Source organism: Oncorhynchus keta, chromosome 7 (genome assembly GCF_023373465.1).
Source record: "Oncorhynchus keta strain PuntledgeMale-10-30-2019 chromosome 7, Oket_V2, whole genome shotgun sequence".
Classification (NCBI taxonomy): Eukaryota; Metazoa; Chordata; class Actinopteri; order Salmoniformes; family Salmonidae; genus Oncorhynchus; species Oncorhynchus keta.
The window spans coordinates 31,441,648-31,457,831 of NC_068427.1; the positions used below are offsets into that span (position 1 = coordinate 31,441,648).

A 16,184-nucleotide genomic window follows, 5' to 3' on the forward strand; every position below is an offset into this window, starting at 1 on the left:
CCAGACGTGTCCCCCTGCTTAAGACAGTACATGTCCAGGCCCGTCTGAGGTTTGCTAGAGAGCATTTGGATGATCCAGAAGAAGATTGGGAGAATGTCATATGGTCAGATGAAACCAAAATAGAACTTTTTGGTAAAAACTAAACTCGTCGTGTTTGGAGGACAAAGAATACTAAAGTTGCATCCAAAGAACACCATATCTACTGTGAAGCATGGGGGTGGAAACATCATGCTTTGGGGCTGTTTTTCTGCAAAGGGACCAGGACGACTGAGCCGTGTAAAGGAAAGAATGAATGGGGCCATGTATCGTGAGATGTTGAGTGAAAACCTCCTTCCATCAGCAAGGGCATTGAAGATGAAACGTGGCTGGGTCTTTCAGCATGACAATGATCCCAAACACACCGCCCGGGCACGAAGGAGTGGCTTCGAAGCATTTCAAGGTCCTGGAGTGGCCTAGCCCGTCTCCAGATCTCAACCCATAGAAAATCTTTGGAGGAAGTTGAAAGTCCGTGTTGCCCAGAAACAGCCCCAAAACATCACTGCTCTAGAGGACATCTGCAGAAAACGTTTGACCTCTGTCATTGCCCTCAAAGGGTATATAACAAAGTATTGAGAAACTTTTGTTATTGACCAACTACTTATTTTCCACCATAATTAGCAAATAAATTCATTAAAAATCCTACAATGTGATTTTCTGGATTTTTTTCTCTCATTTTGTCTGTCAGTTGAAGTGTACCTATGATGAAAATTACAGGCCTCTCTGATCTTTTTAAGTGGGAGAACTTGCACAATGTGTGGCTGACTAAATACCTTTGTTACAGAGACATTTTGCGCCCAAAAACTCCAACAGCCAAAAAATGAACTTTGGAACAATATTCATAAGATAGGAATGTTAAGAATGCCCCTTTGGGATCTAAAGAATAATCCTGTCATATTGTTTACTGTAACTTGGAAAGTGTACATATTTTATCTGTATAGTTTCCATCCCATAGGATGTCAATACAATATGAAGAACATTGAAACTATTTTTGAAAAGATAGAAATAGGATTTTAGTCTTCACATTAACTAAACCACGCCCCTAATGAGGTCAGAAGAGCGTGTCAGTGTGATGGAACCATCTTTGGAGCGGTGGCTACACTGCTGAAAATGGTGAGACCAGTACATTGCTGGGTTACTACTGGCGTGTAAAGTGGTCGGGAGCTGAACCCTGAATAATAAATCATTGAGACCAGCAGACGAATGGAGATGGACATTACAAATGGTTGAAACTACCAGACCAGCCGACGGGAATCGCGAGCTGGACGTTATGTAATGGTTGGAAACTCTGAAAACCAACACTAAGTGAGAAGAGAACCTCCACTACGAGACCATAAACATTCAGTTTGCAGCTGTGCATGTAAAAGTGGACCTATAACTTTTACTAAAGACACAAGGTGGGAAGGAAAACATTCCATCTCATACAATCGTTGGTGCATCTAAAGTATCTGGCCTAATAAACACTTCACTACCAGAGAAGCTCTACAAAGAAGGACATTGTGACCTCTTGTGGACAAGCCGGGCCTTAGACCGAATGGGACACTAAAGACAACGACCCCGTTTCCCATAGAATGATCAATCGAGTCCAACAGAGATAGACGACGAACAAAGACATCTACACATAAATACATTGCGTTCCTTACCCAAATGAGAGGTGGTTCTTGAGCAAAGTATTATTATTAATTTGAAGGTAGTTTACAAATGTACGATACGTTTGACTCTCTTTGTCTCTCCCTCTCTTTATCTACCCCTCCCTCTGCATATGTGTAACAAGCCGTCATATCTTGTCAGTCCACTAGGGATTTTTATCTCATGTAAGTGTGTATGTATGGATTCTGTGTTGTTAGTTAGTTAGTTAGTAAATAAATAATTAAGCCAATTTGCATAATGCTGATTCGTGAGGTTAGGGTTCTTTCAGATATCAAGGAGTATGCAACATTCAGAATGGTACTGATATGAGGTAATGGTTACTAAGTGACTGTTATCGATATATCATTCATATATATATATATACCTTTGAGTTTATTTCAGGAGATGCTATCATGTTAAACAACTTCTTCTGTGGTGTCCCAAATTCATAACGAGTTAATTGTTACATGGTTATTTTAAATCGAATAACAATTGAACATAGTTTGTTCATTCGATAAATAACAGACATCACATTAATGATAGTCAAGTCACAACAATATTGAAACAAAAAATAAAATAAAAAAATAATCCTGAAATAGAGCATGCTGGAAAATATGATGATGAGCATGGTTAACAGCTAACAGCTAGCCAACGTCTACCGAATATAACTTCCCACTCAACAACCCGGTCGCATTCCGCTTCGCTCCACAGGTAGTATCACATTTTCATTTCATTTCATTACAGCACAACGGTTTGATTTGCTTGATCGTAGCTAGCTACATAGCTAGCTACATAGCCGTCTTTGTATCAAAGATAATTGTGTAGTCTAGAGCGATTTTCTAGGTTAGCTAGCCAGCTATTGTCGTTCTTTTAACGCAACGTAACGTAATCAACACTGCTAGCTAGCCAGCTAGCCCCCGAATAGCTGCACTGTAGAAACTATTACACTCAACGGAACGACTTGATTAGTGTAGTGTCAACAACGCAGCCACTGCCAGCTAGCCTACTTCAGCAGTACTGTATCATTTTAATCATTTTAGTCAATAAGATTCTTGCTACGTAAGCTTAACTTTCTGAACATTCGAGACGTGTAGTCCACTTGTCATTCCAATCTCCTTGCATTAGCGTAGCCTCTTCTGTAGCCTGTCAACTATGTGTCTGTCTATCCCTGTTCTCTCCTCTCTGCACAGACCATACAAACGCTCCACACCGCGTGGCCGCGGCCACCCTAATCTGGTGGTCCCAGCGCGCACGACCCACGTGGAGTTCCAGGTCTCCGGTAGCCTCTGGAACTGCCGATCTGCGGCCAACAAGGCAGAGTTCATCTCAGCCTATGCCTCCCTCCAGTCCCTCGACTTCTTGGCACTGACGGAAACATGGATCACCACAGATAACACTGCTACTCCTACTGCTCTCTCCTCGTCCGCCCACATGTTCTCGCACACCCCGAGAGCTTCTGGTCAGCGGGGTGGTGGCACCGGGATCCTCATCTCTCCCAAGTGGTCATTCTCTCTTTCTCCCCTTACCCATCTGTCTATCGCCTCCTTTGAATTCCATGCTGTCACAGTTACCAGCCCTTTCAAGCTTAACATCCTTATCATTTATCGCCCTCCAGGTTCCCTCGGAGAGTTCATCAATGAGCTTGATGCCTTGATAAGCTCCTTTCCTGAGGACGGCTCACCTCTCACAGTTCTGGGCGACTTTAACCTCCCCACGTCTACCTTTGACTCATTCCTCTCTGCCTCCTTCTTTCCACTCCTCTCCTCTTTTGACCTCACCCTCTCACCTTCCCCCTACTCACAAGGCAGGCAATACGCTCGACCTCATCTTTACTAGATGCTGTTCCTCCACTAACCTCATTGCAACTCCCCTCCAAGTCTCTGACCACTACCTTGTATCCTTTTCCCTCTCGCTCTCATCCAACACTTCCCACACTGCCCCTACTCGGATGGTATCGCGCCGTCCCAACCTTCGCTCTCTCTCCCCCGCTACTCTCTCCTCTTCCATCCTATCATCTTTTACCTCTGTTCAAACCTTCTCCAACCTATCTCCTGATTCTGCCTCCTTGACCCTATCCCCTCCTCTCTTCTCCAGACCATTTCCGGAGACCTTCTCCCTTACCTCACCTCGCTCATCAACTCATCCCTGACCGCTGGCTACGTCCCTTCCGTCTTCAATAGAGCGAGAGTTGCACCCCTTCTGAAAAAACCTACACTCGATCCCTCCGATGTCAACAACTACAGACCAGTATCCCTTCTTTCTTTTCTCTCCAAAACTCTTGAACGTGCCGTCCTTGGCCAGCTCTACCGCTATCTCTCTCAGAATGACCTTCTTGATCCAAATCAGTCAGGTTTCAAGACTAGTCATTCAACTGAGACTGCTCTTCTCTGCATCACGGAGGCGCTCCGCACTGCTAAAGCTAACTCTCTCTCCTCTGCTCTCATCCTTCTAGACCTATCGGCTGCCTTCGATACTGTGAACCATCAGATCCTCCTCTCCACCCTCTCCGAGTTGGGCATCTCCGGCGCGGCCCACGCTTGATTGCGTCCTACATGACAGGTCGCTCCTACCAGGTGGCGTGGCGAGAATCTGTCTCCTCACCACGCGCTCTCACCACTGGTGTCCCCAGGGCTCTGTTCTAGGCCCTCTCCTATTCTCGCTATACACCAAGTCACTTGGCTCTGTCATAACCTCACATGGTCTCTCCTATCATTGCTATGCAGACGACACACAATTAATCTTCTCCTTTCCCCCTTCTGATGACCAGGTGGCGAATCGCATCTCTACATGTCTGGCAGACATATCAGTGTGGATGACGGATCACCACCTCAAGCTGAACCTCGGCAAGACGGAGCTGCTCTTCCTCCCGGGGTAGGACTGCCCGTTCCATGATCTCGCCATCACGGTTGACAACTCCATTGTGTCCTCCTCCCAGAGCGCTAAGAACCTTGGCGTGATCCTGGACAACACCCTGTCGTTCTCAACTAACATCAAGGCGGTGGCCCGTTCCTGTAGGTTCATGCTCTACAACATCCGCAGAGTACGACCCTGCCTCACACAGGAAGCGGCGCAGGTCCTAATCCAGGCACTTGTCATCTCCCGTCTGGATTACTGCAACTCGCTGTTGGCTGGGCTCCCTGCCTGTGCCATTAAACCCCTACAACTCATCCAGAACGCCGCAGCCCGTCTGGTGTTCAACCTTCCCAAGTTCTCTCACGTCACCCCGCTCCTCCGCTCTCTCCACTGGCTTCATCCGCTACAAGACCATGGTACTTGCCTACGGAGCTGTGAGGGGAACGGTACCTCCAGGCTCTGATCAGGCCCTACACCCAAACAAGGGCACTGCGTTCATCCACCTCTGGCCTGCTCGCCTCCCTACCACTGAGGAAGTAGAGTTCCCGCTCAGCCCAGTCAAAACTGTTCGCTGCTCTGGCCCCCCAATGGTGGAACAAACCTCCTCACGACGCCAGGACAGCGGAGTCAATCACCACCTTCCGGAGACACCTGAAACCCCACCTATTTAAGGAATACCTAGGATAGGATAAGTAATCCTTCTCACCCCCCTAAAAGATTTAGATGCACTATTGTAAAGTGGCTGTTCCACTGGATGTCATAAGGTGAATGCACCAATTTGTAAGTCGCTCTGGATAAGAGCGTCTGCTAAATGACTTAAATGTAAATGTAATGTTTTAGTTCAAAGTGACGTGTATGAGTTTCAGGCCCCTGTATTAGGTTAAAACTATGCCTGCAAACTAAGGCGTTATGAAACATTATTTTTTCTGACAACATATTCACTTCGGATCTCACTTTTTGAAATCCTAAGGAACAAAAATGGATGAATACAGTAATAATTTCTCTGTCACTAACACATACAGTCATGGGTGGTAACTCTACAATTTGCTCGAAAGGCAAGACACTGTGGGAAATAATTGAATAAGGCTTTACACTAAATGGTCTGTTAATTTAACACTTTTGGTGTCTACGGGTCCACAGACTCAACAATTTCAGTATTGTTTTAACACCGTCAGTGTTAATAAAAATAAAAAAACATTTGTTGTGAAGAGATATATTTTGAAAGGACCCTCTCTGTAAAAACTCTGTCTATGCATGTTACATGACACGTGTAATAATTGCATACTTTTTTGGTGTGCATCATTTCCCCAATATATTCTGTTCTTTAAGAGGTGGCCTCATTAACCTCTCTGGGATATGTGGGACGGTAGCGTAGCGGTGAGTCAAACGCCCGGGCGGATTTCTGGTCCCAGTCTGCCCTTTCCTGACAGTGCTGGAAAGTCTGTTTGAACTCTTTTGTTTCAGCTATTCAGTCAGTCTATGTATGCTTAATTTGTGTTTAAAACTATAGGAATGTAGGGTTATTACTACTAGTGAAAACTTGTGACTACATTTGAGACAATGTTCCAACAGACACAGTACTGCACATACCCTTTACATTGTTCATTGCTCTCACATATTGTACTGCATTGAATTGTTCTGAGAGTTGGTCTTCTAAGGTAAGACATTATCAGAACTTATCTGTAATTGTATATTCATTTTGTACTACTAGCCATATTCCATTACCACTACCTTTCAGTGTACATTTCTATTTTAACCCTGTCAGGGCTGTGAACCCATTGTGGAAGATGATCCCTTGTGGAACAGGTTTAGTTATGTCCGTGACAGTACTATGGAGTTTCTCCGAGTAGAAGTGAGGATCATGCGTTCTACATGCGTTCTACACCTGCACCATGACCTTTAACTTGGAAGGGTTCAGCGGCAGGATCTCAGAGACCATCAACAGCATGGTGGACGGTGAGTATTGTTGGCACAGCTCATAAAAGTTCCAAATCAAATCAAATCAAATCAAATTTTATTTGTCACATACACATGGTTAGCAGATGTTAAATGCGAGTGTAGCGAAATGCTTGTGCTTCTAGTTCCGACAATGCAGTGATAACCAACAAGTAATCTAACTAACAATTCCAAAACTACTGTCTTATACACAGTGTAAGGGGATAAGGAACATGTACATAAGGATATATGAATGAGTGATGGTACAGAGCAGCATACAGTAGATGGTATCGAGTACAGTATATACATATGAGATGAGTGTGTAGACAAAGTAAACAAAGTGGCATAGTTAAAGTGGCTAGTGATACATGTGTTACATAAGGATGCAGTCGATGATGTAGAGTACAGTATATACATATGCATATGAGATGAATAATGTAGGGTAAGTAACATTATATAAGGTAGCATTGTTTAAAGTGGCTAGTGATATATTTACATAATTCCCATCAATTCCCATTATTAAAATGGCTGGAGTAGGGTCAGTGTCAATGACAGTGTGTTGGCAGCAGCCACTCAATGTTAGTGGTGGCTGTTTAACAGTCTGATGGCCTTGAGATAGAAGCTGTTTTTCAGTCTCTCGGTCCCAGCTTTGATGCACCTGTACTGACCTCGCCTTCTGGATGATAGCGGGGTGAACAGGCAGTGGTTCGGGTGGTTGATGTCCTTGATGATCTTTATGGCCTTCCTGTAACAACGGGTGGTGTAGGTGTCCTGGAGGGCAGGTAGTTTGCCCCGGTGATGCGTTGTGCAGTCCTCACTACCCTCTGGAGAGCCTTACGGTTGAGGGCGGAGCAGTTGCCGTACCAGGCGGTGATACAGCCCGCCAGGATGCTCTCGATTGTGCATCTGTAGAAGTTTGTGAGTGCTTTTGGTGACAAGCCGAATTTCTTCAGCCTCCTGAGGTTGAATAGGCGCTGCTGCGCCTTCTTCACGGCGCTGTCAGTGTGAGTGGACCAATTCAGTTTGTCTGTGATGTGTATGCCGAGGAACTTAAAACTAGCTACCCTCTCCACTACTGTTCCATCGATGTGGATAGGGGTGTTCCCTCTGCTGTTTCCTGAAGTCCACAATCATCTCCTTAGTTTTGTTGACGTTGAGTGTGAGGTTATTTTCCTGACACCACACTCCGAGGGCCCTCACCTCCTCCCTGTAGGCCGTCTCGTCGTTGTTGGTAATCAAGCCTACCACTGTTGTGTCGTCCGCAAACTTGATGATTGAGTTGGAGGCGTGCGTGGCCACGCAGTCGTGGGTGAACAGGGAGTACAGGAGAGGGCTCAGAACGCACCCTTGTGGGGCCCCGTGTTGAGGATCAGCGGGGAGGAGATGTTGTTGCCTACCCTCACCACCTGGGGCGGCCCGTCAGGAAGTCCAGTACCCAGTTGCACAGGGCGGGGTCGAGACCCAGGGTCTCGAGCTTGATGACGAGCTTGGAGGGTACTATGGTGTTGAATGCCGAGCTGTAGTCGATGAACAGCATTCTCACATAGGTATTCCTCTTGTCCAGGTGGGTTAGGGCAGTGTGCAGTGTGGTTGAGATTGCATCGTCTGTGGACCTATTTGGGCGGTAAGCAAATTGGAGTGGGTCTAGGGTGTCAGGTAGGGTGGAGGTGATATGGTCCTTGACTAGTCTCTCAAAGCACTTCATGATGACGGAAGTCGTTTAGCTCAGTTACCTTAGCTTTCTTGGGAACAGGAACAATGGTGGCCCTCTTGAAGCATGTGGGAACAGCAGACTGGTATAGGGATTGATTGAATATGTCCGTAAACACACCGGCCAGCTGGTCTGCGCATGCTCTGAGGCGCGGCTGGGGATGCCGTCTGGGCCTGCAGCCTTGCGAGGGTTAACACGTTTAAATGTCTTACTCACCTCGGCTGCAGTGAAGGAGAGACCGCATGTTTCCGTTGCAGGCCGTGTCAGTGGCACTGTATTGTCCTCAAAGCGGGCAAAAAGTTATTTAGTCTGCCTGGGAGCAAGACATCCTGGTCCGTGACTGGGCTGGATTTCATCTTGTAGTCCGTGATTGACTGTAGACCCTGCCACATGCCTCTTGTGTCTGAGCCATTGAATTGAGATTCCACTTTGTCTCTGTACTGACGCTTAGCTTGTTTAATAGCCTTGCGGAGGGAATAGCTGCACTGTTTGTATTCAGTCATGTTGCCAGACACCTTGCCCTGATTAAAAGCAGTGGTTCGCGCTTTCAGTTTCACGCGAATGCTGCCATCAATCCACGGTTTCTGGTTAGGGAATGTTTTTTATCGTTGCTATGGGAACGACATCTTCGACGCACGTTCTAATGAACTCGCACACCGAATCACCGAATCAGCGTATTGGTGAGTATTGTTGGCACAGCTCATAAAAGTTGTCCCTAACCACAGATCTAGGAACAGATTATTACCATATACCCCCAATCCTTACCACAGCCATTACAGAGACAGTAACTTCAGAAAGTATTCACACACGTTGACTTTTTCCACAACTTGTGTTGCAAAGTGGGATTAAAATAGATTTAATTGTCATTTTTTTGTCAAGAATCTACATAAGTATTCAACTCCCTGAGTCAATACAAGTTAGAATCACCTTTGTTGCGATTATAGCTGTGAGTCTATCTGGGTAAGTCTCTAAGAGCTTTCCACCCCTGGATTGTGCAACATTTCCCCATTATTCTTTTCAAAATGCTTTAAAATTGGTTGTTGATCATTGCTTGACAACCATTTTCAGATCTTGCCATAGATTTTCAAGCAGATTTAATTCTAACCTGTAAATCGGTCACTCAGGAACATTCAGTTTTCTTTGTTAGCAACTTCAGTGTAGATTTGGCCTTGTGTTTAAGGTTATTGACCTGCTGAATGGTGAATTCATCTCCTAGTGCCTGTTGGAAAGCAGACAGAACCAGGTTTTACTCCACAATTTTGCCTGTGTTTAGCTGAATTCCGTTTCTTTTTATAATAAACTCCCCAGTCCTTAATGACAGGCATACCCATAACATGATGCAGCGACCACTGTTTGAAAATGGGGAAAGTGGTAGTCAGTAATGTGTTGCATTGGATTTTCCACAAACATAACACTTCGTACTCAGAACAAGAAGTGAATTGCTTTGCCACGTTTTGCAGTATTACTTTAGTGCCTTGTCGCAATCAGGATGCATGTTTTAGAATATTTGTATTCTGTATAGGCTTCCTTCATGAGCCCTGTCAATCAGGTTAGTATTGTGGAGTAACTAGAATGTTGTTGATCCATCCTCAGTTTCTTCCTATCACATCCATTAAACTCTGTAACTTTTTTAAAAGTCACCATGGCGAAATCCCTAAGCGGTTTCCTTCCTCTCCGACAACCTGTATCTTTGCAGTGAGTAATTCATTTTACTCCTGAACTTATTTCACCATGCTCAAAGGGATATTCAATGCCTGCTTTATTTTTTTACCCATCTACCAATAGTTGTCCTTCTTTGCGAGGCATTGGGAAACCTCCCTGGTCTTTGTGGTTGAATCTGTGTTTGAAATGCACTGCTCGACTGAGGGACCTGTAACGGCTGTCGTGGGTTGAAGAAGGTGAAGAGGACCAAAGTGCAGAGTGGTACATGTTCATGTGTAAGGGATTTCCTCCTCTTTGGAAGAAGAGGAGAGGCGAAACGGATCAGAGGACCAATATGCGGCGTGGTAAGTGTCCATGGTTCTTTTAATACGTAAATGTACACATGAACAACTGAATACAAAAACAAGAAAATGTGAAAACCCAAAACAATCCTATCTGGTGCAAACACAGAGACAGGAACAATCACCCACCAACACAGTGAAACCCAGGCTACCTAAGTATGATTCTCAATCAGAGACAACTAATGACACCTGCCTCTGATTGAGAACCATACTAGGCCGAAACATAGAAATACCCAAATCATAGAAAAACAAACAGACTGCCCACCCCAACTCACGCCCTGACCATACTAAATAATGACAAAACAAAGGAAATAAAGGTCAGAACGTGACATCATGATGTATATTTATTTTAACTCAGAACACTATGACCAAAATAACAAAAATAGACCAACACGAAACAGTTCTGTCTGGTGCAGACACAGAAAACAACTACCCACAACTCAAGGGCGAAACCAGGCTGCCTTAGTATGGTTCTCAATCAGAGACAACAATTGACAGCTGCCTCTGATTGGGAACCATGCCAGGCCAAACACATAGAAATACAAACATAGAATGCCCACCCCAACTCACACCCTGAACAACCTAAAACAGAGACATACAAAAGAAACTAAGGTCAGGACGTGACAGTACCCCCAAAGGTGCGGACTCCGGCCGCAAAACCTAAACCCATAGGGGAGGGTCTGGGTGGGCATCTGTCCGCGGTGGCGGCTCTGGCGTGGGACGTGGACCCCACCTTAGTCTCGGCCCACTTAGGTGGCGCCTTTGGAGCGGCGACCCTCGCCGCTGATCCCGGACTGGAGACCCTTTCAGCGGGCCCCGAATAGATGGGCGGCTCTGGCAGCGCCGGAGCGACAGGCGACTCTGGCAGCTCCTGAATGATGGGCGGCTCTGGCAACTCCTGACTGACTGGCTGCTCTGGAAGCGCTGGACAGGAGGGAGCACCTGGAGGGAGGAGACGGAGAGACAGCCTGCTGCGTGTGGCTGCCACAGGAGGCCTGGTGCGTGGAGGAGGCACCGGATAGACCAGACCGTGGAGGCGCACTGGTCTTGAGCACCGAGCCTACCTGTAGCCCGGCAAGTGCGGCGGGGTGGAACAGACCGCACTGGGCTGTGCTGGCGAACCGGGGACACCGTGCGTGGGGCTGGTGCCATATAATCCGGGCCGAGGAGAGGCACTGGAGACCAGATGCGCTGACCCGGCTTCATTACTCCTGGCTCGATGCCCATTCTAGCCAGGCCGATACGAGGAGCTGCAATGTAGCAACCTCTCTCCACGGTAAGCACAGGGAGTTGGCTCAGGTCTCCTACCTGCCACACTCCCCATGTGCCGCCCCCCAAGACATTTTTTGGGGCTGCCTCTCAGACTTCCTTGCCAGCAGTGTTCCCTCAAAGCGCTGGCTCACGTAACCTGCTGCCTCCTCTCTGCTGGCTGCCTCCACCTGTTCCCATGGGAGGCGATCCCTTCCAGCCAGGAACTCCTCCCACAGGTAGGAACCCTTCCCGTCCAGAATGTCCTCCCATGTGTAGGAACCATTCCCGTCCAGAATGTCCTCCCATGTCCGTGAGTCCATTCCACGCTGCTTGGTCCATTTTTTGGTGGGCAGTTCTGTAACGGCTGTCGTGGGTTGAAGAACGTGAAGAGGACCAAAGTGCAGTGTGGTACGTGTTCATGATGTATATTTATTTTAACTCAGAACACTACGACCAAAATAACAAAAACAAAAAAAAGACCAACACGAAACAGTTCTGTCTGGTACAGAGACAGAAAACAACTACCCACAACTCAAGGGCGAAACCAGGCTGCCTAAGTATGGTTCTCAATCAGAGACAACGATTGACAGCTGCCTCTGATTGGGAATCATACCAGGCCAAACACATAGAAATACAAACATAGAACAAAACATAGAATGCCCACCCCAACTCACGCCCTGACCAACCTAAAACAGAGACATACAAAAGGAACTAAGGTCAGGACGTGACAGGATCTTACATGTAATTGTACTGTAGTGTATGTGTGGGGTACAGACATGAGGTATGGTTCAAACATCTTAAAATGTATTATTACTATTATTGCACACGGAGTGAGTCCATGCAACTTATTATGTGACTTGTTCAGACATTTTTTACTCCTGAACTTAGTTATGCTCGCCATAACAAAGGCATTGAATACTTACACTAAAGACATTTCCGTTTTTCATTTTTTGTAACCATTTTGAAAAACATAATTCCACTTTGACATGATGGGGTATTGTGTGTAAGCCTGTGATACAATAATCTAAATGGAATCTATGTTTAATTCAAGCTGTAACGCAACAAAATGTGTACAAAGTCAAGGGGTGTGAATACTTTCTGACGGCATTGTATATGACCCTGAATCAGAGGTTATGATTTCATAGAGGCTGCTTTGAAACTTTGCTCTGTGAGAGCTTAGAAATGGTTGTGTTCAATAGGGTCATGTGACTGCATATTTCTGTCTGTCTATGATGTTTACGAATCATTGTCATCATTTCAGTGGAGTATTGCCTGGAGCCCAAAGTGGTTGAACCTGCCAATGAGATCATCAAAGCAGATTTGGGTGAGTAAGCCACTATAGAACATTTACTGTGTGTGTGTGTGTGTGTGTGTGTGTGTGTGTGTGTGTGTGTGTGTGTGTGTGTGTGTGTGTGTGTGTGTGTGTGTGTGTGTGTGTGTGTGTGTGTGTGTGTGTGTGTGCACAGCTCTTTTAATTCATGATGCAAATAAAGAATTCAATGTTTGTCCCCTAGGTTCTTCCTTCAGTAAGATGTGTCGGGTGTTTGTCCCGAGTGTGGGGAATAAACATTGTGCAAATTTGAATTGGATAGCGCGAGAACTCAATTTCCCAAATTATCTCAGAGCGCGTCTTTCAGGAATCACAAAGGTAGGTTGAGACAACACAACAGCATCACAATACACACTAAGAATTCTACAAATGTGTTGCTTTTCAACAATTTTCATGTAGACTTGATTGTGTGTTTTGGATCATTGTCTTGCTGCATCCAGCTGCACCTCAACTTCAACTCACAGACGGATGGTATGACACTCTCCTGTAGAATTCTCTGATATCGAGCAGAATACAAGTCAAGTCGTCCAGGTCCCGAGGCATACCCAAACCATCTAAATACCATCACCATGCTTGCCCGTTGGTATTAAATTAAATGTTATTTGTCACGTACCGAATACAACAGTGAAATGCTTACTTACAAGCCATTAACCAACAATGCCGTTTTAAGAAAAACAAGTGTTACGAAAGTATTTACTAAAATGAACTGATGTAAAAAATAAATTAAAAATGTATATTTTTTAAAGAAGAAAAAAGAAAAATAAGAAAATAATGCAAATAATTTCATTAGCTCTTCAGGAGTCTTATGGCTTGGGGGTAGAAGCTGTTAAGGAGTCTTTTGGACCTAGACTTGGCACTCCGGTACTGTTGCCGTGCGGTAGCAGAGAGAACAGTCTATGACTTTGGGCCTTCCTCTGACACTGCCAAGTATATAGGTCCTGGATGGCAGGAAGCTTGGCCCCAGTGATGTACTGGGCTGGACGCACAACCCTCTGCAATGCCTTGCAGTCGTAGGCTGAGCAGTTCCCATACCAGGTGGTGATGCAACCAATCAGGATGCTCTCGATGGTGCAGCTATGAGGTTCTTACTGTGTAATTCAGTGTTTGCTGCATTGTTCCATTGTATAGTATCTAAACTGTTGGTATCGTATCAGGTATACCACTAAGATTAAGATAGGATCCATATCCCTGAATACATAGTGCTTGCTTTGAAACTTCACAACATCAAATCAAATTGTATTTGTCACAAGCTCCGAATACAACAACCTTACCGTGAAATGCTTACTTACAAGCCGTTGATTCATTTGATTCATTGTTCAGCAGTCTTATGGCTTGGGGGTAGAAGCTGTTAAGAAGCCTTTTGGACATAGACTTGTCACTCCGGTACCACTTGCCGTGCTGTAGCAGAGAGAACAGTCTATGACTTGGGTGACTGCAGTCTTTGACCATTTTTTGGGCCTTCTTCTGGCACCGCCTAGTAAATAGGTCTTGAATGGCAGGAAGCTTGGTCCCAGTGATGTACTGGACTGTACGCACTACCCTCTGTAGTGCCTTGCGGTCATTTCTTCAAACAATCTTTATTCAATATCGATTAATTATTGCAATAATTAAGACCTGTCAGCCCAATAGTCTTGACTGTTGTGCCCAGCAACCTACCCTTTACAGACCATGCTGTTCCTTATATGCTTGATACCAAGATTGTTCAGTCATAGCTGGTTCAACCCCTCCCATACAGATTGGGGGGCACCATAAGCCCCTTTGGGTTCATCCTGTGGTCATCTCCCTCTGGTGCTGTCTCACAGATGCCAGATTAGAAATACTGAGGCCTTGGTTCTGTTCCTCCGGGCTATCTCTATCTCAGTGACACCCACCACATCTGATCTATGGAATGCCAGCTGTAGGTTTTTTAATCACCAAGCCATCACTTAATCAGCAGCTCAGAAAGGGAGAGGGAGAGTTCTTAGAACCTTACTCTATTTCATAAAACAACCATTTGGTGCATAAGTATAACAATCTTGTTATTCTGCTACCACAGTTGCCATACCAGGTGGTGATGCAACCGGTCAGGATGCTCTCGCTAGTGCAGCTGTAGAATCTTTTGAGGATCTGGGGACCCATGACAAATCAGATTTTTCTCCTGATTTGGAAAAGCTGTTGTCGTGCCCTCTTCATGACTGTCTTGGTGTGTTTGAACCGTGATGGTGTCCACATCACCAACAAACTAAGGAACTTGAAATTCTCAAACCGCTCCACTACAGCCCCTTCAATATTAGTGGGGGCCTGTTCGGCCCTCCTTTTCCTGTAGTCCACGATCAACTCCTTTGTCTTGCTCATATTGAGGGAGAGGTTGTTGTCCTGGCACCACACTGCCAGGTCTCTGACCTCCTCTCTATAGGCTATCTCATCATTGTCGGTGATCAGGCCTACCACTGTTGTATCATCAGCAAACTTAATGATGGTGTTGGATTGTGTGTAGGTCATTCATCCGGCGCTGGAGTGCTCAGGCACAGGCTCAGGTGGTTGCTGTCCTTGATGATCTTTTTGGCCTTCCTGTGACATCAGGTGGTGTAGGTGTCCTGCAGGGCAGGTAGGTGTCCTGGAGGGCAGGTAGTTTGGCCCCTGTGATGCGTTGTGCAGACCTCACTACCCTCTGGAGAGCCTTACGGTTATGGGCGGAGCAGTTGCCGTACCAGGCGGTGATACAGCCCAACAGGATGCTCTCGATTGTGCATCTGTTGAAGTTTGTGAGTGTTTTTGGTGACAAGCCAAATTTCTTCAGCCTCCTTAGGTTGAAGAGGCGCTGCTGCGCCTTCTTCACAACGCTGTCTGTGTGGGTGGACCATTTCAGTTTGTCCGTGATGTGTACGCCGAGGAACTTACAACTTTCCACCTTCTCCACTACTGTCCCGTCGATGTGGATAGGGGGGTGCTCCCTCTGCTGTTTCCTGAATGATCATCTCCTTCATTTTGTTGACGTTGAGTGTGAAGTTATTTTCCTGACACCACACTCCGAGGGCCCTCACCACCTCCCTGTAGGCCGTCTCGTCGTTGTTGGTAATCAAGCCTACCACTGTAGTGTCGTCTGCAAACTTGATGATTGAGTTGGAGGCGTGCATGGCCACGCAGTCGTGGGTGAACAGGGAGTACAGGAGGGGACTAAGCATGCACCCCTGAGGGGCCCCAGTGTTGAGGATCAGCGTGGCAGATGTGTTGTTGCCTACCCTTACCACCTGGGGGCGGCCCATCAGGAAGTCCAGGATCCAGTTGCAGAGGGAGGTGTTTAGTCCCAGGGTCCTTAGCTTAGTAAAAAGCTTTGTGGGCACTATAGTGTTGAATGCTGAGCTGTAGTCAATTATCAGCATTCTCATATAGGTGTTCCTTTTGTCCAGGTGGGAAATGGCAGTGTGGAGTGCAATTGAGATAGCGTCATCTGTTG

The 16,184-nt window shown here is 46.1% G+C and overlaps 1 long non-coding RNA gene across 1 annotated transcript; it reads left to right on the top strand.

Moving 5' to 3' along the window:
• The first annotated feature begins 6,394 nt into the window (after positions 1-6,394).
• Positions 6,395-12,986, top strand: LOC127931124 (uncharacterized). The gene is made up of 3 exons (XR_008139828.1): positions 6,395-6,474; positions 12,680-12,742; positions 12,933-12,986. It is a non-coding gene; the product is annotated as an uncharacterized LOC127931124 (long non-coding RNA).
• Positions 12,987-16,184: the final 3,198 nt, after the last annotated feature.